The sequence below is a fragment of the Aptenodytes patagonicus genome, chromosome 20 (assembly GCF_965638725.1).
Source record: "Aptenodytes patagonicus chromosome 20, bAptPat1.pri.cur, whole genome shotgun sequence".
Lineage (NCBI taxonomy): Eukaryota > Metazoa > Chordata > Aves > Sphenisciformes > Spheniscidae > Aptenodytes > Aptenodytes patagonicus.
In genome coordinates this window covers 6,633,796-6,657,255 of record NC_134968.1, presented here as the reverse complement: position 1 = coordinate 6,657,255, position 23,460 = coordinate 6,633,796, and the positions used below count along the sequence as shown (strand labels likewise).

The following is a 23,460-nucleotide window of genomic DNA, read 5'->3' as shown; positions in this document are numbered from 1 at the left end:
ACCGTGCCTGACGACTGCATTGTTCTTTAAAATGCCTTTCAATAGCACCCAGTCTGATCTTCTCCATAATTTTTCCAGGAACTGAGGTTAGACTAACAGGTCTGTGGTTTCCTGGGTCTTCCCTCACACCCTTCTTGTAAATGGGAATAACATTGGCTGGCTTCCAGTCAGCAGGGACCTCCCCAGACTCCCAAGACCTTTGGTAGATGATTGAGAAGCGTCCTGCCGTAACATCCACCAGCTGCTTCAGTACTCTGGCATGAACCCCATCTGGCCCCGTGGACTTGTGAACATTCAGCTGATACAGCTGGTCCCTTAAAATTTCAGTGTCCACAAATGGAAAGTCACTGTTCCTTCAGTCGTGGCCCTCTGACTCAGGGGACTGGGCAGCCCAAGGTCTATCAGTATTCTTAAAGAATGAGGCAAAAAAAGCATTGAATGCTTCCGCTTTTTCTTCATCCCTATTAGTCAGGTGACCATCCTCAACAAGTATCGGTCCAATGTCTTCTTTAAACCTCCTCTTGCTATTAGCATACTTAAAAAAGCCCTTCTTGTTATCTGAAACAACACTGGCCAGTTTCAACTCTAATTGAGCTTTGGCCTTACCTGTCTTCTCCCTGCATATACGAACCGCAGCTCTGTAATCTTCCTGCGAAGCCTGACCTTCCTTGCAGAGATCATACCATTTCTTTTTCCTCTAGAGTTCCATGAAGAGTTCCCTGTGCAGCCAAGCTGGTCTTCTGCCCCGCTTGCTTAACTAACAGCACAGTGGAATTGCCTGCTCCTGTGCTTTTAAAAGGTGGTTCTTAAAAACTGACTACCACTTGTAGACTCCAAAGAGCAGATTCCCAGGGGACAAGCCCAGGATGGAAGGTGGTGACTTCTAACACCAAGCAGAAGGCTCCTGCCCCACCTGAGGGCTTACAACTACAAAATCGGTTCACCGCCCTCAATGTTAAAGAGGAGCCACGTGTGTCTTGAAGCCTTGTTTTCTTGAACAAGGTCAAGGAAACAGGGCTTAAGAGGCTCACCTCTAGCAGTTACGTGTAAGTAAGGAAGTGCCTACAAGACATCATAGTGGAGAAGTCCCCAAAACCCTTTCTAGGAAGTCCACATGCTGGGCTGCCTGTGGGGAACTACCACAAGGAGCTAGAGATCTGTGTGCAGTTGCAGGGCTACGATCACATTGGGGTCACAGAGACGCAGGGTGGGATGGCTCCCATGAATAGCATGTTGCAACGGGGGATACAGGCCCTTTTGGAAGGTCAGGCTGGGAAGACGAGGACTGGGAGTTGCCCTTTCTGTGAGAGAGCAGTTGGAGTGCATGGAGCTCTGCCTGGGGATAGGGGATGGGCCAACTGCGAGCATATTGGTAAGCATTAAAGAGAAGACAGGTAAGGGTGACATTGTAGTGGGTGTCCGCTAGAGGCCGCCTGACCCGAAAGAACCAGCAGACGAGGCCCTCTACAGGTGGACAGGAGCAGCCTCACGTGCGCAGGCCCTGGTACTCATGGGGAACATCAGCCACTGGGGTACCTGCTGGAGGGACAACGCAGCAGGACATAAGCAAGCCAGGAGGTTCCTGGAATGCATGGGTGACAACTTCATCACCCAAGTGATAGAGGAGCCAACGAGGACAGGTGTTCTGCTGGACCTCATACATACCAAGAAAGAGAGGGCTTGTTGGGGATGTGAAGATCAAAGGCAGCCTGGGCTGCAGTGACCACGAAATGGTGGAGTTCAGGATCCCGAGGGGAGCGAGGAGGGTAAACAGCAAGTTCACAACCCGGTCTTTAGGTCAGCAGACTTCGGTGTCTTTAAAGATTGGCTCGGAAAAGTCATGTGGGATATGGCCCTGGAGGCAAGAGGGGCCCAAGAAAGCTGCTTAACATTCAAGGACCACGGCCTCCAAGCTGAAGAGCAGATCATCCCAATGAGGAGGAAGTCAGGCAAGCATGCCTGGAGGCCAGCGTGGATGAACAAGGAGCTCCTGGCCAAACCAAAACACAAGAAGGAAGCATACAGAAGGTGGAAGCGAGGACAGGTAACCTGGGAGGAATACAGGGACACTGTCCAAGCATGCAGGGAAGCGGTTAGGAAAGCCCAACTGGAACTGTATCTGGTGAGGGATGTCAAAGGCAACAAGAAGGGCTTCTCTAAGGACACAGGTGACAAAAGGAAGGCAACGGGAAACGTGGTGCCACTGCTGAATGAGTGGGCTGGTTACACAGGATGTGGAAAAGGCTGAGGTGCTGAATGCCGCCTTTGCCTCAGTCTTTGTGAGCAAGATCAATCTTTAGGAATCCTACGTCCCTGAGACCAGGAGCAAGGGTCTTACTTAAGGAAATGGGAGGCCTCCCTCAAAATTTTTACATCTTGTAGGCAATCACAACTCAGGTTTTTTGGAAGTCAAAAATCTTCTCCTGACTAGCTGTGTGCCATGCCAAGAAGTGCTTTTTCTCTCCAAGCATCATGCTGTCCACCCCATAATTTCCCGGTGGCAGAAGGGGGCCCACATAACTTTGATTTTCAGCAGCATTGAAAAAATGGGGGAAGTAACCTTTGCAGCCCTCGATACCCAAATCTTGGGGAAGGCTGCTCAGTTTCATGGGTGAAAGATTTAAAGAGTCAATGAAACCCAGGAGTGCAGCCCACCTGCACCCCACAAGTGACCGCTGGAGTGAGTTGGGAGGGCGGGAAAGAGAAAGACGTGGCATGTCCTCACCCAAGGAGAGCCCTTGGGCGACCAGCCAAGGATTGCAGGGCTGGGAGGAGGTGGGTCCCTTCCTGTCAACGTGACCACAGGCAACGCTACCAGTGTGCCCCAGGCCAACATCCCTTGCCTGCACTGCACCCATCCGGCACTTGAGCTGAGTCTTCTGCAAGCGCTGACACATTCCTGCCCCAGAAATCCTGGGGCCTCTCAATCCCAACACTCAGAAGAAGCCTCCATGAGGCAAAGTGTACAGCATAAACCAGGAAATGAAATGGTGGCGTCTGGGAAAACAACCACCCAGCCCATGTCATTAGCTGGGATGTTTTCCATTCATCATGGGCACCTTAGAAAACTGCCACTTCCATAGAAGCTGCCTCTGGGCCTGGGGCAGGGGTCAGGGCCACCATAAAAGCAAGCCCAACTCCTCACTCTCTCATCCACTTCTCTCGCCTCCTCCTCCTTGGGAACCAGGTGAGACTGAAGCCCTTTCCCCATGTTGTTTTCTGTTCATGCAGATGCGTGCTCCTATGCTGGGTCTTGGTGCTGCTTGTCATGAGAGGGGGAAGAGGGGTGAAGGTCTGATTCAGAGAGGTTCTGGGACTTGGCTGGTGTGGCTCTTCATTGAGAAGATTGGCAGCAGCCTCGTTGGGCCTGGGCGATCTTTGCAGTAACCCTGGTCTGCTAACCCTTTTGCCTCACTGCACAGTATCTATCTCATGGCTCAGCAGGTGCCTTTGAAAAGCTCATGGCAGGGTGACAGACTCATGGCAGACTGCTCCTCACATGTGCCTGTGCTCTGCTTCCTCTCTGCCCTCTCTCCCAGGTGCACCTCCAGCCTCAAGACATGTCCTGCTACGACCAGTGCCTGCCATGCCGGCCCTGCGGCCCCACCCCACTGGCCAACAGCTGCAATGAGCCCTGTGTCAGGCAGTGCCAGAACTCCACCGTTGTCATTGAGCCCCCTCCCGTGGTGGTGGCCCTGCCCGGCCCCATCCTCAGCTCCTTCCCGCAGAACACCGTTGTGGGCTCCTCCACCTCCGCTGCTGTTGGCAGCATCCTCAGCTGTGACGGAGTGCCCATCACCTCTGGGTGCTGTGACCTCTCCTGCATTACCAGCCGCTCCTGTGGCAGAAGGTGCCCCCCCTGCTAACGCCACTGGTAACAGCCCGGACAAGGACCCCCAGGAACCTAAAAGCTCATGCTGGACTGTAGACAGAGCTCCCGGCCATTGGTTTTGGACAAGCTGAGCATCCAGTGCTGCCCTTCCAAAGGAGGGCAGCTGAGGCCCTCTGAAAACATGGCCAAAGTCTATCTCCCCGGCCTTCCACTCTCTCCCATCTCTTTCTTGTCATCTGTTCTTCTGGGCCGTAAGACCCCCAGAGCCAACCTGTGGAATCTGCTGACCCCTCTCCCTCCACGCGGCACGCAAATGGATGACTGGTGGGATCTCCACCGTGGGCAATGGGCACAGGCAGCTGCCGGTGCTCTCCCTGCTCTGGAAAACTCCTCTACAAGTGAACTCATTTCCCTCTTCAGAGTCATTAAACTTTTCTGCATCTCAGCCTCTGCCTCCATGTATTTCTTTTCTTGGTGGACATTGTATCAAATTTCTGAGGAAGAAGGGCATTGCCTTGGGCAGCAGGGGGTAAGGTGGGGGCACAAGCGGACCTTTCATCAATCCCAGAGGAAGGGGAGGGTGGGACACATGGCAGTGGGATCCTTCCAGTCACTGTCTCTTGGAGCTGAGGAAGACATACTCAGCTCCTCCACAGCCAGTGGCGATCAGGCCCTGCCTTCCAGCATCTCTGCTCAGATACGGCCCTTGGGCTCAGAACATGTTCTATAGATGGGGAGGTTGACCACTGCTATCCCCTAGAGAGGATCGCAATGCTGCTGGAGGCTCCGAGAGGTCAGCAGCTCACAAGCCTGTGAAGAAGGGAGTTCCTCCTGCTTTGGGTAGCCCTGTGCTGGGAAAAGAAGCTCGGTCAGAAGGATACAGGAGTGATGATGGTGTCAGAAAAAGCCTTTAAAACAGCCCCTGACCTTCTCCTCCTCATCCTCCCACCTGTCTCCAGAAGGAGGGGGCGTTGCCTGCACCCAAGGGCAAAGACAGGTTACTCATACATCCTCTACTCCCTAAGCAGTTCCCTGCACAATCCAGCAGTCACACAGATGTGCAGGGCTCAGGTGACTCACAGATTGATGTTGCAGTCAGCCTGGCCAGGCAACACACCAGGGCCCTCATGCCTCTCACACACAGCCCCAGCTCCCACCAGACAGGGAGCCCCAAGGACAGAAGGCAGTGCCCAAACCCCCACAGATGCTCTGTGGTGCCTGGCCTTCCCCCAGGCATGAAGCTGCTTTCCCCAAGGCCAGCTCTTCTCCTGGCAGGGCCTGTTGCCCACCTCTGCCTGGCGGTCTGCTCCCTCACTGAGATCTTGGAGAGAGCTGTACAGCCTGGTCCCACTGCAGAAGAAATGTTCAGAAACCCTGAAGAAGCAACGTGCAGTAGAGAAAACCATAAAGCAAACAGCAGCAGCAAGGAACCATTGCACAAGCGGTCCCAACCGCCTGCATTGCCCGACCCGTAACCAGAGCCATTAGGCAGAATCACCCCATAACACATGGTGAAAACAAGGGAACCTGGGATTCTTTCACTACCTTGTTCTTCCTCTCAGGCCACTGACACTGACCCCTCTTGCAAGAAGATCATGGTCTGCAGAGCTCTGGGTGCTTTGAGGAAATAGTGCTGAGGGCCCCTTCCCCCGAGCTCAGCCTTGCACACACACATCCCCTCCCTCCCCTGGCTTGTTGCACAGCCAAGGAAGCTCCCTGCACCAGGGTGTCTTGCACAGCACAGAGGTACAAGGCACTGTCAGAGACCTCGACTTCCTCCAGCTGCAGGAGGCTGTATTTCCCTGTGGTGTTCAGCAACGTGGTGAAACGGCCACTCTGCTTGGGGCCAGCTACCGCTTGAGACGAGACCAGCTGTGGGGCTTGTCCTTTCCTCTGCTGGTACCAGAACAAGCCTTTAAAGTTAGTGGTCTGGTATGCGCAGGTGCCCTGGAACGTGTCTCTCTGCTTCACTGTGACTTGTCCTTCTTGCTGGGTGATGGTGGTCTGCCCCATGGTGCCTGGAAGAAAGCGAAGGGTCAGCGACTGTGCAGGGAAAGGCTCTGAGATGCAAAACAAGAGGGGATGCAAAGTGTCAGCAAAGAAGGCTCCCTGTCCCTTGTGCTGCAGCCAGAGCCCCATGGATGGGAACAGCAAGGCAGTGAGTGACTTTGGGCAGGAGGCCTGAGACCTCAGCTCAGCGTGGATCCCACAGCACAATAATGCCAATTACCTCCCACAGGGGTACCCCCAGAGAGAGCTCTGCTTTCACCCAGGTCTTTGGTCCCCATTCCTGTGCTGCCCGGAGCCTCCAGGGAACAGCCTGTAGTGCCTGGCCCTCCTGTGCTGGCTCCAGGACACCTCCAGCACGGGGAGGGACCGGGGAAATCCTGCACGATGTTTCATCCTGTTCCCCATTCCCTGTCCTCTCAAAAGGCTCCGAGGTCAAGGGAGGGAAAAGGAAGCCCTGGCATTGCGGACATGCAGGAGGAATGGATAGCTAGGGCATGCTGCCGCTGCATGAGATGTGCCAGCCAGGAGAGAGACTGGGACGCCCTAAGAATGTGAGTAGGGTGTCCCACAGGATTCAAAAATCCTGTGCATTTAGGTGGCAAAGTCAGAAAATATGTAGTGCCGAGACAGAAAAGAGCTTCTGCAATGCTATGTCTGTGAAACACTGGGCCCAGACAGATCAGAAGAGAGAGGCAGAGAGAGGTGGACAGTTGGCAAGAGAAAAGGAAGGGAAGGGCTCTGAGATGATCAGGAGAGCAGCTGTTTCTTCTCTGTCTCATCTTTTCCATCAGTAACAGCGTCTTGAGAAAGCAGGTGCAAATCCACCCGTGTGATCTGATGTTTCCCAGCATTTGCCCACAATTCAAGAGCAGCTCCCTGCAGAGATCTGTTGAGAGGGTGAGGGTCTCGTGGGAAGAAGAGCAATCGTGCCTCCAGTCAAAGCCAATGCTTACCCAGTGGCTGCCTCAGGAAGGCAGCGAGGATGAGATACCTGAGGTGCATGCTGAGACCGATCCTCCTGCACGTGTGAGAGAGACTCAGAAAACCCACACGTCCCCACCAAGAGCCCCGAGAGAGCAGAGCTGCCGAAAATGACTCTGCAAGGGGAACAAACAATGAAATGGGGAGGAGAAAATGCTTGTTCTTAGCACGCCTGAAATGCCTCTGCTCTGGTCTTGTCTTCTCCAGCAGTGACACACTCCTGCAGCCACCACCTTCTGCATTTCCAAGGTGAGGAGTAAAAGAGGGATAAGCCTGCACCTGGTGACCAACCTTTCTGACACATCCTCCTTGCAACATCTTGAGAGTCTCTCCTTCCCCCATGCCTGTGTCTTCTCCATCTCCATCCTCAAGCCCTTGGCTGGGTTGGCCTGTCCTGGCTCCTGCATGGTGTCTAGCCCCAAGCTCCTGTCAGCACACCCCCAAACCCTGCAGACACCGACTGTCCCACTCAGCCGCCCCAAGGAGTTGTGGACTTTCTTCCTCTATCCAAAAGAACGTATCTCAGGAACCTGTCTTCTCCTTGCATACACAAATGACAGCTCTGTAATCTTCCTGCGAAGCCTGACCTCGCCTCCGGAGACTGTACGATTTCTTTTTCCTTTTGAGCTCCACGAGGAGTTTCCTGTTCAGCCACGCTGGTCTTCTGTCCTGCTTGCTTGACTTATGACACAATGGAATTGCCTGCTCCTGTACTTTTAAAAGGTGGTTCTTAAAGACTGAGCAGCAATCGTGGACTCCTAAGCCCTCAAAGGAGATTCCCAGGGTACTCTGCTAAAGAGCTCCCCGAACAGCTTCAAGTTTGCTCTCCTGAAGTCCAGGGTAGCAACTCTGCTGTCCTTTTTTCTTATTACACTGAAAAATTTAAACTCAACCATTTCATGATCACTGGGGCCAAGACAGCCACCTACCATCCCATGCCCCGCGAGTCCTTCTCTATTCACGTGAAGATCAGCAAGGACGAGGGTACTGGGTGCACTTCCCAAGAGAGCTGCAGGCAGGTGCAGAGCTCTTGACTGCTTCAGTCGTCCCCCCAGGGAGTTTGTGCTCGGGAATTGGCTGCCATTCTGGGGGGAGCGGATTTTTTTACATGTAAATCTCACCCCTTCTGATCGGTGGAAATGCCTCTTGGCAGCCGCTACAGTCTCATATCCTATTTCCTGCATGAAAGTCCAAATGTCTTCACAGAAGCGTACAAGTGGAAGAATGGAAATCCCCATACCAATGTTCTCCACCAGGGAATTACGGCTCATGAAGCTTACCTCAGAATGACTGGAGGCCAAACTTTTATAAAGGCATTTCACTTCCATGTCCGAAATCTTTTTTCCCCTAGCCATGCTGTTGATAACCATCATCTGCAGCAGCGCAGTTGGACTTCCTGACCCTACCACAGTAAACCTTGTCATTAGCAGAAGGTATCTCAGGCCCTTCTTGATGATGATATCATCTGCAATTATCCTTGTTGAAGAGGGAGGGATGGCATGTCTTCTGAGAGACGAGTAAGCTCTTTGGCCAAAGCACTGCCAGAGCGCTGCTACTGGCTCTCGGCATGACCCCTGGTTTGGCTGCCCAGCTGAGGAGATCCTGGAAGGGCAGGAAAAGGGCAGAGGATCCATGCAGGCTTTACACTTGAAACTAACGGCCTCGTTGCCAGAGGTTGTTTTGTTTTATGGTGATTTAAAATGTCTACTGACAGAGCAGCGGCTGTTCTTCACACCGCTCTTACTCCCCTGCTGAACCCCTCGATCTACACCCTAGAAGAAACATGGATGTGAGAGCTGCTGGTATTTGTTCACTGGCAACACTGGCTGGGTTGTAGTGTTTGGCAGTAGTAATGATGACTAGATCTGTTTCCTTTTGATGAAAATGCTCTGAAAGCATGACTGACCAAAATGGGGTAACCCTTGGGCGGATGGGGTCTGTGCAGTGTCCTGTGCCCTGGCAAGGGGGCAACAGTTTTTCACTGTGCTGTGGGAGTGACTGAGCACTGGCACGGGTTGCCCAGGGAGGTTGCCAAGTCTCCTTCCTTAGAGACACTCAAAATCCACCTAGGCATAGTCCTGGGCAACTGGCTCTAGGTGGCCCTGCTTGAGCAGGGGGGAGTCGACCCAGATGACCTCCAGAGGTCCCTTCCAACCTCAGGTGTTCTGTGAGTCTCTCATTCTGTGAGAGCAGCTGATGGTGAGCAGACCAGGGGTCCCAGGATCTGAAGGGATGCAAGATCTCCTATACTATCCTCTTTCTTTCTAGCCTTAGCGCTAATAAATGGCATTTTAAGGAATGCTTTGAAGAGGTTGAGTGCCTTTCTTCCTGGGATCAGTCAGTATCATTTCTGGTGCCCCAGCCTCAGTGTTTGCAGCCTGTGGGGAGTCTGGCTTGTCGCAGGCGCACCACGCTCTGCTGGCGTGCAAATACATCGCTGAAGTTCCACTTCCTTTGCAGAGCTGGGGCTAGACCCACACCCCCCCCCCCTCAAGGAGGTCACTTAGGACAGCCGGGAGAATCTAAGGCTGCAAGAATTTCCTCACTTCTAATGTGGGGATTCTTTGTGGCTGCAGCAATATGGATGTCTCTAGTTTTTACGTTGTCCCTGACACACAGACTTGGGACACGGAGAGGCGCCCTGGTTCTCAGTGGTGTGTGCATGTGTACATGCTCACATACATGTTCCTCTGGCTGTGCTCATGTGGGCATTTGCACATACGTGTGTCTGTGTGTGTGCACACATGCGTGCCTGACGTAATGCACATGCAAGCGTGAGTGTGCACAAATATGGGGAGGTGTGTGTGTCTTTGGTCGCATCGGTTCATGAGCGTGTATGTGTTTGAGCACACGCACGTGCCTTCATGCAGGTGAGCATGGATGGGAGTGACATTGGTCTGCATATATGTAAGTGTGTGAGCATAGATGTGCGTGGCTATGTGCTTTTATGTGTGTACCTGTCAGTATATGAGCGTGCACATATATCTGTATGCAAACACATGCGTGCAGGAGCATGCATATGTGTCAGCATGTGTGTTTGAATATCTGTGCATCCATCATGTTGGTATGGGGGGTTGTTGTGGTTTAACCCCAGCCGGCAACTAAGCACCACCCAGCCGCTCGCTCACCCTCCCACCCCCCTGGTGGGATGGGGGAGAGAATCGGAAGAGCAAAAGTAAGAATACTCGTGGGTTGAGATAAGAACAGTTTAATACCTGAAATATAATAATAATAATAATAATAATAATAATAATAATAATGAGAAATTGTAATGGAAAGTAAAAGAACGGCAGGGTGGGAAATAGGGAAAGGAAAAAAAAATTGATGTAACTGCTCACCGCCTGCCAACCAACGCCCAGTCAGTCCCTGAGCAGTGATCGCTGTCCCCCGGCCAACTCCCCCCAGCTTATATACTGAGCATGACGTCATATGGCATGGAATATCCCTTTGGCCAGTTGGGGTCAGCTGTCCTGGCTGTGCCCCCTCCCAGCTTCTTGTGCACCTCCAGCCTTCTCGGTCGGTAGAGCATGGGAAGCTGAAAAGTCCTTGACTAGTGTAAGCACTACCTAGCAACAACTAAAACATTGGTGAGTTATCAACATTGTTCTCACCCTAAATCCAAAACACAGCACTGTACCAGCTACTAGGAAGGAAATTAACTCTATCCCTGCCGAAACCAGGACAGTATCCACCCCTTATTCTATACCATCTACGTCATGCTCAAGTCCCATATTTTCCAGTACAACCTCATTAACCACCCGCCCCGCTTTCCATCCTTTGATATAACACACAGATATCATTCCCTTAGTCTATGGACCACCCTTGTGGAATGTCTGTAAAATGTCCAGAAATGTCCACGAAATATCTACTGAGTTCATTTAGTCCGTGACTTTGGGCTCCATCTGTTATGGTGGTCACTCAGGACAGGAGAGGTGGTGTGTTGCGTGGAGTTACTGGGCACCAAAGCCAGCTCAGGCTGGGTCACTGCTGCACTTGCACTGCTTCTTGTAAGGCTTGTCCTCCACTGGTTCGGGTGGTTCCTGCTACAGTAATTCCTATAACACGCAACTCAAATCATGGGTTACAACAATTTAAAGGTATTTCCATTACAATCTCCACCTCTGGCCCCTTCGGATCAAACCACAGGGTTTAACATTGCAATGAACTCCTCCCCTTGCCCCTGCTCCCGCTTGGACTTATCCACAGACTGCAGTCCCTTAGGGTTGTACCTGCTCCAAGTGGAGCCTTATCTATGAGCCACAGTCTCTCCAGGGGTACACCTGCTGCAGCATAGACTTATCCACAGTCACTTTGAGATGCACCTGTTCCAGCATGGCCTTCTCCATGGGCCACAATGTCTTCAGAGATATACCTGCTCCAGCATGGCCTTACTCGCAGCCAAAGTCCCTTCAGAAGTAAACCTGCTGTAGCACAAACGTAACTGCGGCCAGTTCTCTGAAACCAGACGCTTCGAGATGTACCTGCTCTGGCATGGGCTTATCCACGGCCACAGACGCTTTGGGGTGTCCTGCTCCCACATGGACTCATCCACAGGTCACAGTCCCTTCAACTTGAGTTCACACTGGAGTTCCAGCCTGTCCAGTACAGCAGCACAGAAAGAGCAGCGATGCCCTGGCCATCAGCCAACTCTATCCCTGCTGAAACCAGGACAACAGCACTATGCCAGCTACTCGGAAGAAAATTAACTCTATCCCAGCTGAAACCAGGACAGGGGTGGCTCTGCCTGTGTCTGCACACGGGCTCCTTTGGAAACGTGTGTGCACACACCTCTTTAGAAGGGCACACGTACGAGTTACTCTTTGGGTACGTGCAAGCTCATGTGTGTGGTTGTGCCCATGTGTGTAGGATTGTGTGTGCACCCATATCGGTGTGTGTGCATGGCTGTGAGTGTGCATACCTCTCTGTGCGTATAGGTGTCCATATGTGCGCACCCATGAGGGTATGTCAAAGGTCTTGCTACAGTCAAGGTACACCACAGCCAGTGCCCCTCCCCTTCCCCACAGTGCCAGTCACCTCCTCATGGAAAGCAAGGAGGTTGGTGAGGCATGATTTGCCCTCAGTAGACCCATGTCAGCTGCTCCCAACCCCCTTCTTGCCTTTCATGAGTTTAGAAAAGGCTTCTGAGAGTATTTGCTGCATCTTCTTTCCAGGGACTGAGTAGTGACTGACCAGCCAGCTACCTGAACACCCTTGGATGCATCCCAAGTGGTCCCATGAACTTGTGTATGTCCACATGGTAGTAAGAGCTCCTTAGTTCTTTCTTCTTCTACTGTGGGTGCTGCTTCCTTCCCAGAGAGTGTGTGGGGAGGCTCAGGGGTGTGGTAGGCCTGAGGAGAAGCCATGCCAGTAAAAACTGAGGAGAAAGAGGCATGGAGTACATCAGCCTTTTCCCTGCCATTTGTCACCAGGTCCTCTTCCTGACCCACTTCAAAGCTACGCCTGCAGTTTCCTAATGGCCCATCCATTAGAGGCTGCAGAGCTCTGCTCTCCCTCCTTGTCTCCCTTATCACTTCCTTACAGATTGCTGTCATTGTGTGCTTGGCTTATCACTTTCCCTTTTACTTCTTCTCCCCTTTGAAAGGAAAAGGGACTTGATCTGACAGCCTTAGTGAAGCAGCCACTCTCACCTTCCACATGCCCTGACAGTGGCCTCTGCTGAGCTTGCTCAGCTGTTCGAGTTCCTCAAGACACTGAAAGGCTCCTGTCCCCAGAGAAAATGGGGTCTTTTGAGACTAGGCTCTGGGGGCAAACCCCATGTTGAGCTCCGTCTTTGCAGTGTCTCCCTGCAACACCTGCAAAAACACTAAGCCATGGCAGGCACTTTTCAGGACACCTGAGAAGTTACAAACATGAAGGAAAGGGGAAAGATTGGCCAAATGAGCAGTAAGTTTCAGATGTAAGGTGGGTGTGGCAAAGCACTCAGGTCACTTAAAATGTGTGGAATGCGATAGTTTGTGCCCCCATATTCCAACTTACTCATTGTTTGCCCGCCCAGATGTCCTGCGTTTCCTGCAAGACCCTGAAACCTCTCTCACAGGTCTTTGTGTAAAGCACAGCATAAGAACAGACCTGAATTCCACCTCCAGCTGGGATCCAAACCACAGCTTTCTTACCCATCCAGGTGGGAACGGGGCTTCTCATCCACCTTCCAGCACCTCACAGAGACACTTTTCTCCAGGTGCCTCACTCTCTCTGCCTCCTTCCCTTTATCTCTGGCCCATGTCCCACTCTTTCACAAAGCCTCTTTGTGACCTCTGAAGGCCTCACGGCAAATACCTGATGTCATGGCCTACTGAGCTGACATCACTCCATGAATTAGAACATGTTGGCCTGCCACCATGGCTGCTTTTTCAGCTTACACCACAGCTTCCCCTCTCCAGGGCCAGCTCTTTGCTTTCCAAAACAGACTTAGCATAACAAGAGACGTGTGCACAGAGGGACAAACTAGATCCCAGAAATGCACATCCCACAAATGCAGCCACCAGCAGTTTTCTGCTGGGCAGAGAACCCACAGGGACTCAGGGACTCCGCCCAGCCAAGCACTGGTGAGTTGCAGAGCTGGAGGGGAGAAGAGAAGAGTAGGGGGACAGCTCAAGGAGTTGAACAGAGAATCTTGTCCTGTGCCTGGCTGATGGGTCTTGCTCACACGTTGAGGCTTTTGCTGATCCCCAGATGCAGGGCTAGGAGGACATTTTCCCTCCTTGGGCTTCTTTGGCTAGGAGGTAAATCCACAGGAGCAGTCATGTCTCTTCCCAAGAGCCCCCTTCCCCAGCAGTGGTCATTCGTGGACGCTGAGGGAAGAGTCAGAGCTGGACAAGCAGCTGGGATGCTTCTCCTGAATACTCACTGCTGTGTCCCACTCAGTTTCAGTGGCTCAGGGGTGTTCCTGAGTCTGCTGTGGCAATGTGCCCTCGTGCAAAGGAAAACCAACAGCATCCTGGGCTGCAGTAGGAAGAGCATTGCCAGATCAGAACAAGGGACCTGATCCTTCCTCTCTACTCAGCGCTGGTGAGGCCATGTCTGGAGTGCTGGCTCCAGTTCTGGGCTCCCCAGTACAAGAAAGATGTCAGAGTGAGCCCAGCAAAATGGTGCAGGGCCCAGTCAGCCATGGCCAGAAGAAGGACTTTTCCATTTGCTCTGCCCATCTCGGTGTCATTGCGATCTGGTATGGCTCCACCATGTTCCTGTATGTCAAGCCATCGGCCCAGACTCCCTGGATCTGAACAAAATCATCAATACCTTTAACAGAGTTGTAACTTCTTTGTTGAACCCCTTCATTTACACACTCAGGAACAAGGAAGTGAAGCAAGCTCTGGGGTGGGCTTTCCAGAACAAATGAAGTGGCTTTTCAACGGGCCTCAGTGGGAGCAAAGAGATTCACCCCCTCCCTCCCACGACTTCTGCCCTGCAGAAGTTCCTCACCGAAGTGTAAGTGCACCTGGGCATCACAGGGAGTGAGAAGCCACTGGTTCCCCAGTGAGCTCATCTCACTCACCTTACAGCCGTCTTAGGCTGGGCTGAGCCTCCATTCTAAAGCTCCCACCTCTGTTCACTCCTGGGTAAATTCAGAATGCCTCACAGTGCTCTAAAGCCCAGCGCTCGGAAAGGGTCACAAACCCCATCCACAAGCAGTTCTCCGACAGAACACTGGAGGAGTGGTCCTCCCACAGGATGGTCTTCCGGTTTGCTAAGTGCTTCATTTTGTCAGGGACTCATCTGAATCCCCTAAAGAAGTCCCAGCAGCTGGCTCACTGCTTTAGGAAATGGACATGTATTTCTCCATTTAGTCTGACATGTTCTGGATGCATCTATGCCCCATTCTTGCAGCTGTTCCACAGAATCATGCTCTGGTTCAAGATAGAATTTGGCAATGTCTGGTATCTCTACCTATAGCCATTATTCCTAGCATAAGACACCCAAGAAAACTTACACTCCCCTTCCTTCCCTCTATCCAGTGTCTGAATGTACTTTTTTATTTCTAATTAAAAATATGCAAATCACTATGCTTCCTGCTAGATGTGTCAGGGCATTCCCACATCTACAGCCCCACATCAGGTTTCAACAGTCCATCGTTCCACCCATTTTGGGCTTTGTTGTGGAAACACCTTAGTGTGATTGGCAAAGTCCCCAAACTGCAGAGCTGAGAAAGGCTGGCTGGGTAGGAAGTCTCTCTTTACACTCACTGGGAGGACATTAGCACTTCCAAAGGGCACCTGATCTTCCCCTTCCAATTTTCATTTCAGAACAGACAAATCACGTTCTCAAAGCTCTTCTTTCTGCACACTGACAAAGGGAGTCCATGTGAGCACTTCCTAAGGAGGAGGCATCAACACGGCAGATATACACTTTTATGAACAGTGTGGGGTTGATTTCACCTGAGTGTAGAGCTCTCCAGGTGAGATGATTGAGTCCGGACTGAACATCTCCTCTTCCCTTCTGGAAGCAGTGGCGCCTCTGGAGGTGATTCTCCTGTGTCCACCTGTGCTGGGCACTTGGCTCTTAGACCTGCAGCCAGGCCCAGGCAGCAGTGCCCAAGGACAGGCTGATGCCCACCCTTCTCAGCTGTGCTCTCTTTCTCAGTGGCACTTGGGAAAATCCCTGGGACAGCCTGCCGAGGCTGGAGAAAGAGCCTGAGCCTGGATCTGTCCTCAGGTAGCCATCACTGCTTGTCATTCCTTGCTTTGGGGGAGAATTGTGTCTGTGGAGCGCTGAAGCCCCCTGCAGCCCTGGAGAGCAACCAAAAGCAGGACCTGAAATGTCCAAGGGACCCGAGACACAGCGGAGTGCAGGACACTCAGGGCTGCCGTCAATTCCCCATCAACGCTGCCTAGCGCCCTCTGAGATAAATAGGGGCATGCAAAGCCTCCAACAGGGCTGGCAGAGCAGATCCACGTCACTTGGGAGAGGCAGGTCATCCTGGAAGAGCAGTGGGACAACAGCCAGGTACCCTAGGCTTTCTCAGGTGAAGTGGATGATGCTTCATGAGCAACAGACTCCAACTGATAGGGTGGGATCCAGCTGGAAAGCCAGCACCCTCCAGCTGAGCTTCCACATGCAGTGCTGGGGTGGGATTGCCTGAGAACAGGTCCCCAGAACCATTCCTGTTGCCTATGGGAGGAAACAAGATCACGGAGATGTGGTTACCAGCTGTTGGACAGAGAAACCAGCATGGACTCAGGGCCACAGGGGTTCCTCCCAGCCGAGCACTGGCGATTCCCCTGAGAAGGAGAAGAGACGTGAAAAAGAGTGGGACCACTCTCTGGCAGTGCATGAGTGCGGGAAGGGTTTGAACAGACAATCTTGTCCAGCGTCTGGCTGATGTGTCTTTTTCACTTGCTGAGGGTTTAGCTGACACCCAGATGCAGGGCAAGGAAGGGCTCTTCCCTTCTTGGGCTACTACGGCCACGTGGCAAAACCATAAGAGCAGTTGTGCCTCCTACCACAAGCTTCGTTCTCCAGCTGTGGCCATCGGTGGAGGCACAGGGAAAGGGAACAAGAAGACAAGCTGATGGGTTACTTGTCCTGAGCACTCGCTCCAGTGTACCAGCTATTTTAAGCAGAGGGCATTTACAAGCCTGGTTTGGCTTGTGTATGGTTCAGCCTCCAACGGGTCTGCCTCAAGTCAGGTTCCTTGGACTCTTTTCATCACCAAAGACCCTGGATCTAGATACAGCTGTAAAATTCATGCTGGCATGTGCCTCACAGCCTCAGCCTCACCACAGCCCCCAGGTGCTGCTGCTGGGCAGGCTGGGCTCAGAGCTACATGCAAGCAGTGGTGGGGAGGGAACCGCTCCTCAGAGCACCCCCCACGTTTCTGTGGGCACCAGTGTGGGCTCAGTGCACAGAAATAGGCAGCGCTGTCCTGGAGCTCGGCATCCCGCACATGCAGAAGCACCTGGGAGTCCTCTGCAGACAGCACGGAGGAGAACCTCCCTGAATCATCGCGAGCTTTGTACTTATACACCCATAGCAGCATCTGAGGGGACTGGTTTGGGAGCTGCTGGTACCAGTAGACGTAGGGACTGGAACTGCTGGTGGAGAAATTGCAGTGCAGCGTTGTGTTGTGTCCTGCCTGGATGGTCCTTTCTGCTGGGAACTGGAGCACAGAGTCCTTCTGCGCATGACCTGTAAAGCCAGAAAGAGCTTTCAGCTTTGCTTGCCTGTGTAGCTGTCCGTCTATCACTTCATCAGCTTGCTCACTGTCCCCACTTTCCAGCTCACTTTTCCTAGCCTCTGAAAGGCTGAGCTGTTTGTCCCTGCACGCTTCTTTCTGCAGGATCTTGCCACTCCTCACATCCCGGATCATCCTGCTTTTCAGCAATACTCACTGGTCTTTCAGTCCGCTGGTTCTCTCCATATCTGCCTCTGAGCTATGTTAACTGCTGGTCTCTCCTTCAGCAGCAGCAGACATGAGCTGTAGATTTATCCAATACATCTCGGAGAGAAGCTCCTATACGCTGCATCGCTCCGTTCCCTAACATCTTTCCCTCTTTCAGGCTTTATTTATACTAGTAGCACATTCAGAAATGCTCAGTACCTGCAAATTTAAGGTGAGTTCTTATTCCTCCTTTGATGCCCATTGCTCCTGACATGTCCCAGATTATTTGCTGCACCTGTCTGCAGCCCCTGCTCTCCCTACAGAAACACTCCCAGATCCCCCAGGGAGTCAGGACTCACGTCTCCTCCCTTCCACCACCAGCGGCGCAAGCTCTTGCCTCATTCTCCCCAGCCTGAAAGTCACATCTCACCAAAGTCTGCCAGTCCCACCAGCACTGCCAGGAAAATCAGGACCAGGTCACGCTCTCCCTTCATGGGGTGCCCAGGGACCTGCCAGCGTGAAGGACCCGATGCTTGCAACTTCACCTCTTCTTCTGCCTCTGCCAGATCAAAGAGGCCTCCAAACCACAGCTCAGAGGGTGGAGCAAAACTCTCTCCCTGCTGCTCCAGGCAGGCCTCTTTGGGTCTGTCCCTCAACCTCGGCCGCAAGAAGGCTCTCTAGAGCCTCATGGTTTAAGTACTGTCCATCAGAGGGAAAGGCATCCCTTCCAAACTTCTCCTGACATCAACCACCCAGCCAGCTGCACAGGCCTGCACCCAGCTCTGCAGGAGATGGAGAAGGCACCCCTGTACCCACCCATGTCCACCCTGTCCCTGGGACTGTCTGGATGGAGAGAGGACACACTGAAGTGCCTGGACCCTGGTGTCGCACACCCTCGGCCTTCACCTCTGGCCATGGAGGAAGCGCCTGAAGAGAAACATCTCTGTAAAGAGCATCTGCTGCAGAAACCAGCCGTACAGGGACAGACACACTCCCGCACTCTGGCAGGGGGAGGACACGGCAGTGTCCGAGCAGTTGATGCTGATGCCGGTGCCCTCGGTGGTCTCTGCCGACGGCTCCTGCTGCACCTGGGCTCTGCCCGCAGCCACTGCCGAGGAGAAAAAGAAGGAAAAAACAGTCAAACAGTCAAACCCTGCTTTGTGCCCAGCCCTGCCTGCTGTTTCCCAGGACAAATCCCGCAGAAGCAGTCAGGAACTAAGAGAGATGATGAGGAGAAGAGTTTCCAGAGGATGTCAACATGTGCACTAATGGAAGTGTCCATTAATAGGTGGTGGCGAGATGAATGCATGAAGGATAGCTGGAAGGGTGGAGGTGTTGAAGAAAAAAAGGGGGATAAAGGAAAGAAAGACAGAAATAAAGTAGCGAGGGGGAAGGGATGACCGCATGAGTTATACGGCAAGACACAGAGGAAAGGAAGGAAACAGGGAGGCCTGGAGAAAGGCTAGAGCGATGAGTTTTCTGGGGGAACGTGGGATGGTAGCAGAGGGAGGGCTGGACGGGAGGATGGTTCGGGGGCAGAGGTCCGTGAAGAAGCCAGAGGGGACGGCAGGCTGGAGGGAGCTGCGGGGGCCACCCCAGGCCCAGCCCCGGCCCCCGCCGCCAGCCCCGCGCACCCAGGAGCACCGCGGCCAGCCCCGCCAGCCCTGCGCCCCGGCACCGCCGCATGCCGCCGCTCCGCCGCCCGCGCCTCGCTGCCCCCCGCCAGACCCGGCTCTCTGCTCCGGCACCGCCGCCTCCTCTCCCCCGCCTCCTCTCCGCCGCCTCCTCTCCTCTCCTCTCCGCCGCCGCCAGCTCTGCCCCGGGGCTGAGCCCTGCGCCGGCGCCGCCCGGGGTCTCGCCCGGGCTAAGAGTGCTCGGTGGCTCTGCAGGGCCACAAGCTGCTGTCCTGGGAAGTGGACTCTTCCCCTCCTCCAGCCAGGGCTCCCCAGCAAGAACAAGCGTGCACAGTGCCCGCTGCAGCCGGGGACAGCTGCAGGGCCCTGACCCAGGAGATGGACCAGCTTCCCATGGCTGTCTCCCAGCTCAGGGGCTGGAAACAGCAGCCACTGATTCCCTGCGGATGGCAGGGAGGAGGCTGAGAGCCTCCCTTCAGCTGCCCCTCCGCAGTCCCAGCACAATGGCTAAGAGTTGTGTTGTGGCAGAGGGGGTGTGAGGACACATGCGCCCGTGGGCGTGCAGGGGTCAGGGAGGGCCGGGAAGCGGGGGGAATCACAGAGTCAGAATGTAGGTGAGAAGGGACCTCCAGAGGTCATCTAGATCACCCCTCTGCTCGGAACAGACCCCATTAGACCAGGTTGCTCAAAGTCACATACAGTCCATCCTTGAACACCTTCCAGGATGGAGATTACACAACCTCCCTGGGAAACACGTTTTTTTTCTCACTATGTCTTCTAGCTTATTGCTTAATCAGAACTCCTCGTGTCCTGTCTCCTGGGCACTTCCAGAGACTAGGTCCATCTTCTCTGTCACCTCTGAAAAAGCAGTTGTGGAAAGCAAGAAGGTCTCCCCTGAGCCTTCTCTTCTCCAAGATGGGCAGGCCCAGTTCTCTCACACTCTCCTCACATGTCAACTTTGTCAGCCCCCTAATCGACTTGGTGGCCTTTGTTGGACTCCCTTCAGTATGTCGATACTCTTCTTGGAGCAGGGAGCCCCAACCTGGACGCAGTACTCCAGGTGTGGTCTCACAAGGGCCAGAGGGGCAGGGTCACTTTCCTGGACCTGCTGGCAACACTTTGACTAACACAGCTCAGGATGCAGTTGACCGTCTTTGCTGCAAGGGCACACTGCTGTCTCATGTTCAGCTGGGTGTCTCCTAAAACCACACATGCTTTCCTGTGGATCTGTTTCCCAGGCAGCCAGCCCCCAGCCTGCGTGACTGCATGGGCTGGTTCCTCCATCAGATGCAAAACCTTGCCCTTACTCTTTTTGGCCTTCAGGAGGTTCCAGTCAGCCCATTTTTCCAGCCTGTCCAGGTCCTCTGAACAGGAGCCGCGTGCGACAGTTCCGGCCCGTTCCCCTCGCTGGGTGTTATCCAGAGACTTGCTGGGAGTTCCCCACTGCCCAGTACTCATGGTGTTCATGAAAACATCAAACAGTATTGGTCCTACTGCTGATCCCTACTCCTAGACCCCACTAATACGTGTCAGCCATCTGGGCTTTGGACCAAGGTTACAACTCTCTGAGCCTGGTAGTCCAGCCAGTTTTCCACCCACCTTATCACTGAACCCATTTGTCACTGATTTGGTCATAAAGGAAGTATGAGAGAGGCTGTCAAAGGTCTTGCTAAACTCTAGATACACCCCTCCCCTTCCCTTGTCCGCGGTGCCTGTTACCTCATGAGAAAGCAATGAGGTTGGCCCTCAGCTACACTAGAGCCTCAGCTCAGAAGCAGCTCCATGGAGAGGGGAATCGGCCCTGGCTGAGCTCTCCCAGAAGAGCTCTCTGGCACTGGTCTCTAATGGGGTCACTACAGGGAAGTGGAAAAGCCCTCAGCTGTATTGTCTCCAAGTTGGACCTAAATCCAGGCAGACAAACATTCAGGCAGGGATACGGGCTCAGGAACATTATACACTGTGCACAGCCCTTGTCAGAGTGAGGGTCTCTTCTGGACACCCCCACAGGAGACCAGTAGGCTTTGCGGTATGGGGTCTTGAATGTAATGTTCCTTCCCTTCCAGAGACAGTTCCTGGACACTCAGACTGAGATTTCAATGTGAGGCATGAAGGTCCCTGCGGGCTGAAGTCCAAAGCATTCATCAGCTCTTTGGCTTTCCTGTGCAAGCCACAGGGTCTGTCCTTCCACTTACACCACAGCGACATCAGGCTTCAGGTCCCTTTCATTCAGTACCTGTTTGGGAAAAGGTCTTGGCCCCTGCCCGACATGACACCAGGTTGATGGGCTGCACAAGTACATTTGGCATTGACATGGACATGAGAGGGGGATGTGTCCCACCCCAGACACCACCGACACTGCATTGGAAGCAGATCCACTCAGGGATGGCCAGCACATGGTCAGCAGGATTCCTCAGCCTTTCTCCCTGCCCATAAAGCCATCCCCATCCTTTTGAACTCTCTAGCACTGGGGAGAGCAGCTGTGTCCTGGCCTGGAGAGGCAGGCAGGGGGGACTGCCAGCCATGCTGAGGCACTCCCAATGTTGTTACACTGAATTCAACCGAGGATCCAAGCTGGAGTGAAACCATCCTTGTTGGGGCCTGAACTTGGCAGCAGTGGAGTGTGAGCTTTGGGGGGGCAGGAAAAGGAGGGCTCAGGAGACAGGGGCTGCATTTCAGTGCCCCTTCCCTGGACAGATCTCTAGCAGGCTCGTGCCATCACCGTTGGGCTGCGCTCAGGCTCCTTCTGACCCTGGGAACCTGCTGCCCTGTCGTGCTCATGGAGGGAGCAGTGGAGAGTGTCTCTCTCTGCCATGAGCAGCACATTCCCTCGTGATGAGTGACACACAAGGACACACACACACAGAGGCTCATGCACACCCGCATGGAATTATGCACAAATTTGTGCTCCCACGTGCATTCACACAAACCTGGCTGCTTACAAGTACACACAAGACAGGAACAGACATTGGAACACAACGGACCATGGACTGTGCTGAAGATCCCTGGGGACTGGGCAGCGTAAGGCAGGATGGGGTCAAAACGTAGCAGCACAACGCATATACCTGAGGAGGCAACAACAGGTGACCATCAGAGTGAGCTGAGGAGGGAGGGAAAGAGAAGGATATGGCACGTACTCATGCACGAGAGCCGATAGTGTCCAGCTGAAGATTGCTGGAGCTTCTTCCTGAGAATGATACTGCACACAGCCCCACCAGAGTGACCCAGGCTGACATCATTTGCCTGCTTGGACCCGTCCAGCCCTTGAGCTGAGTCTTCTGCCCGCACTGCTGCATTCCTGCCCAAGAAATCCCAGGGCCTTTCATCCCAGTGCTCAGAAGAAGCCTTCACTGGAGAATGGGCATGGCACAAACCTGGACATGAAAAGGCAGCGCTGCAGGGAATCAAAGCACAGCCCATACCATTAACTGTGATGTTTTGCATTCAAGATGAGCTTGTCAGAAAATTGTTACCTCTGCAAAGGGTGCCTCTGGTCCTGCGGCAATGAAGGGCAGGTATAAAAGCCAGCTCAAGTCCCTGCTCTCCCATCCACTTCTCTTGCCTCCTTCTCCTTGGGAACCAGGTGAGTCTAGAACCCCTTCTCCTTCTCTTACGAAGCAAGATCTTGTCTCGATGGACATCTCAGCTGGTACTGGCTCTGGCCTGTGCTGGGGTTTGGAACTTCTTGTCATGAGAGAGGGAAGTGGGCAGAAGGGCTGCTTAGAGAAAGGCTGGGACATGGCAGAGGGGGCTTTTGGTTTACGAATTCAGAGAGAGCCTCCCTGGGCCAGGCTGCTCTTTGTAGGGTGAAAGGTACCATGTGGCTCCTGGCACAGCTTCCAGCTCCCTACTCAGTAGTGGCCTTGGCTCCTTTGTGACAGGGTAACCAGGTTGCTCATCACGCACCCTTGTGCTCTGCTTCCTCCATGCCCTCTCTCCCAGGTGCACCTCCAGCCCAGAGACATGTCCTGCTACAACCAGTGCCTGCCATGCCGGCCCTGCGGCCCCACCCCACTGGCCAACAGCTGCAATGAGCCCTGTGTCAGGCAGTGCCAGAACTCCACTGTCGCCATCGAGCCCCCTCCCGTGGTGGTGACCCTGCCCGGTCCCCTCCTCAGCTCCTTCCCTCAGAACACCGTTGTGGGCTCCTCCACCTCCGCTGCTGTTGGCAGCATCCTCAGCTGTGATGGAGTGCCCATCACCTCTGGGTGCTGTGACCTCTCTGGCATTTCCAGCCGCTACGGTGGCAGAAGGTGCCTCCCCTGCTAAAGACGCTGGGCAAGCCCCAGGGAGACACCTTGAGGAACTCAGAACATGGTGCTGGGTAGAACATCAAGATTTTTCAATGCTGTTTTCAGGATAGCTGAATGACCTTGTCTTTCCCTTTTTGTTGTTTGCTTTGTATCCCCTTGGCAGCAAGGTACCACCAAGTCCAGCCTGGTGGGGCCCATTTGTCTCCTCTCCACCTGAAAGTCAGGCAGACAGACATCATGCAAGAACTTCTGCATGGCCAAGGACGCAGACTGTTTCCTGCCCCCAGCGCTCCCTGCACTGTCGGCACCCACTTGGTGTGATTTTGTTTCCCTCTTTTGACTCATTAAAGTTCTGCTGTCTTCAAGCCTGGCCTCCATGTGGTCCTTCCCTCTGTGGGCACTCCCCAAGCTGCC

General features: G+C 53.6%; 1 pseudogene; it reads left to right on the top strand.

The window, feature by feature from the left end:
* Positions 1-3,560: 3,560 nt before the first annotated feature.
* Positions 3,561-3,866, top strand: LOC143169339 (feather keratin Cos2-3 pseudogene; annotated as a pseudogene).
* The last annotated feature ends 19,594 nt before the right edge of the window (positions 3,867-23,460 follow it).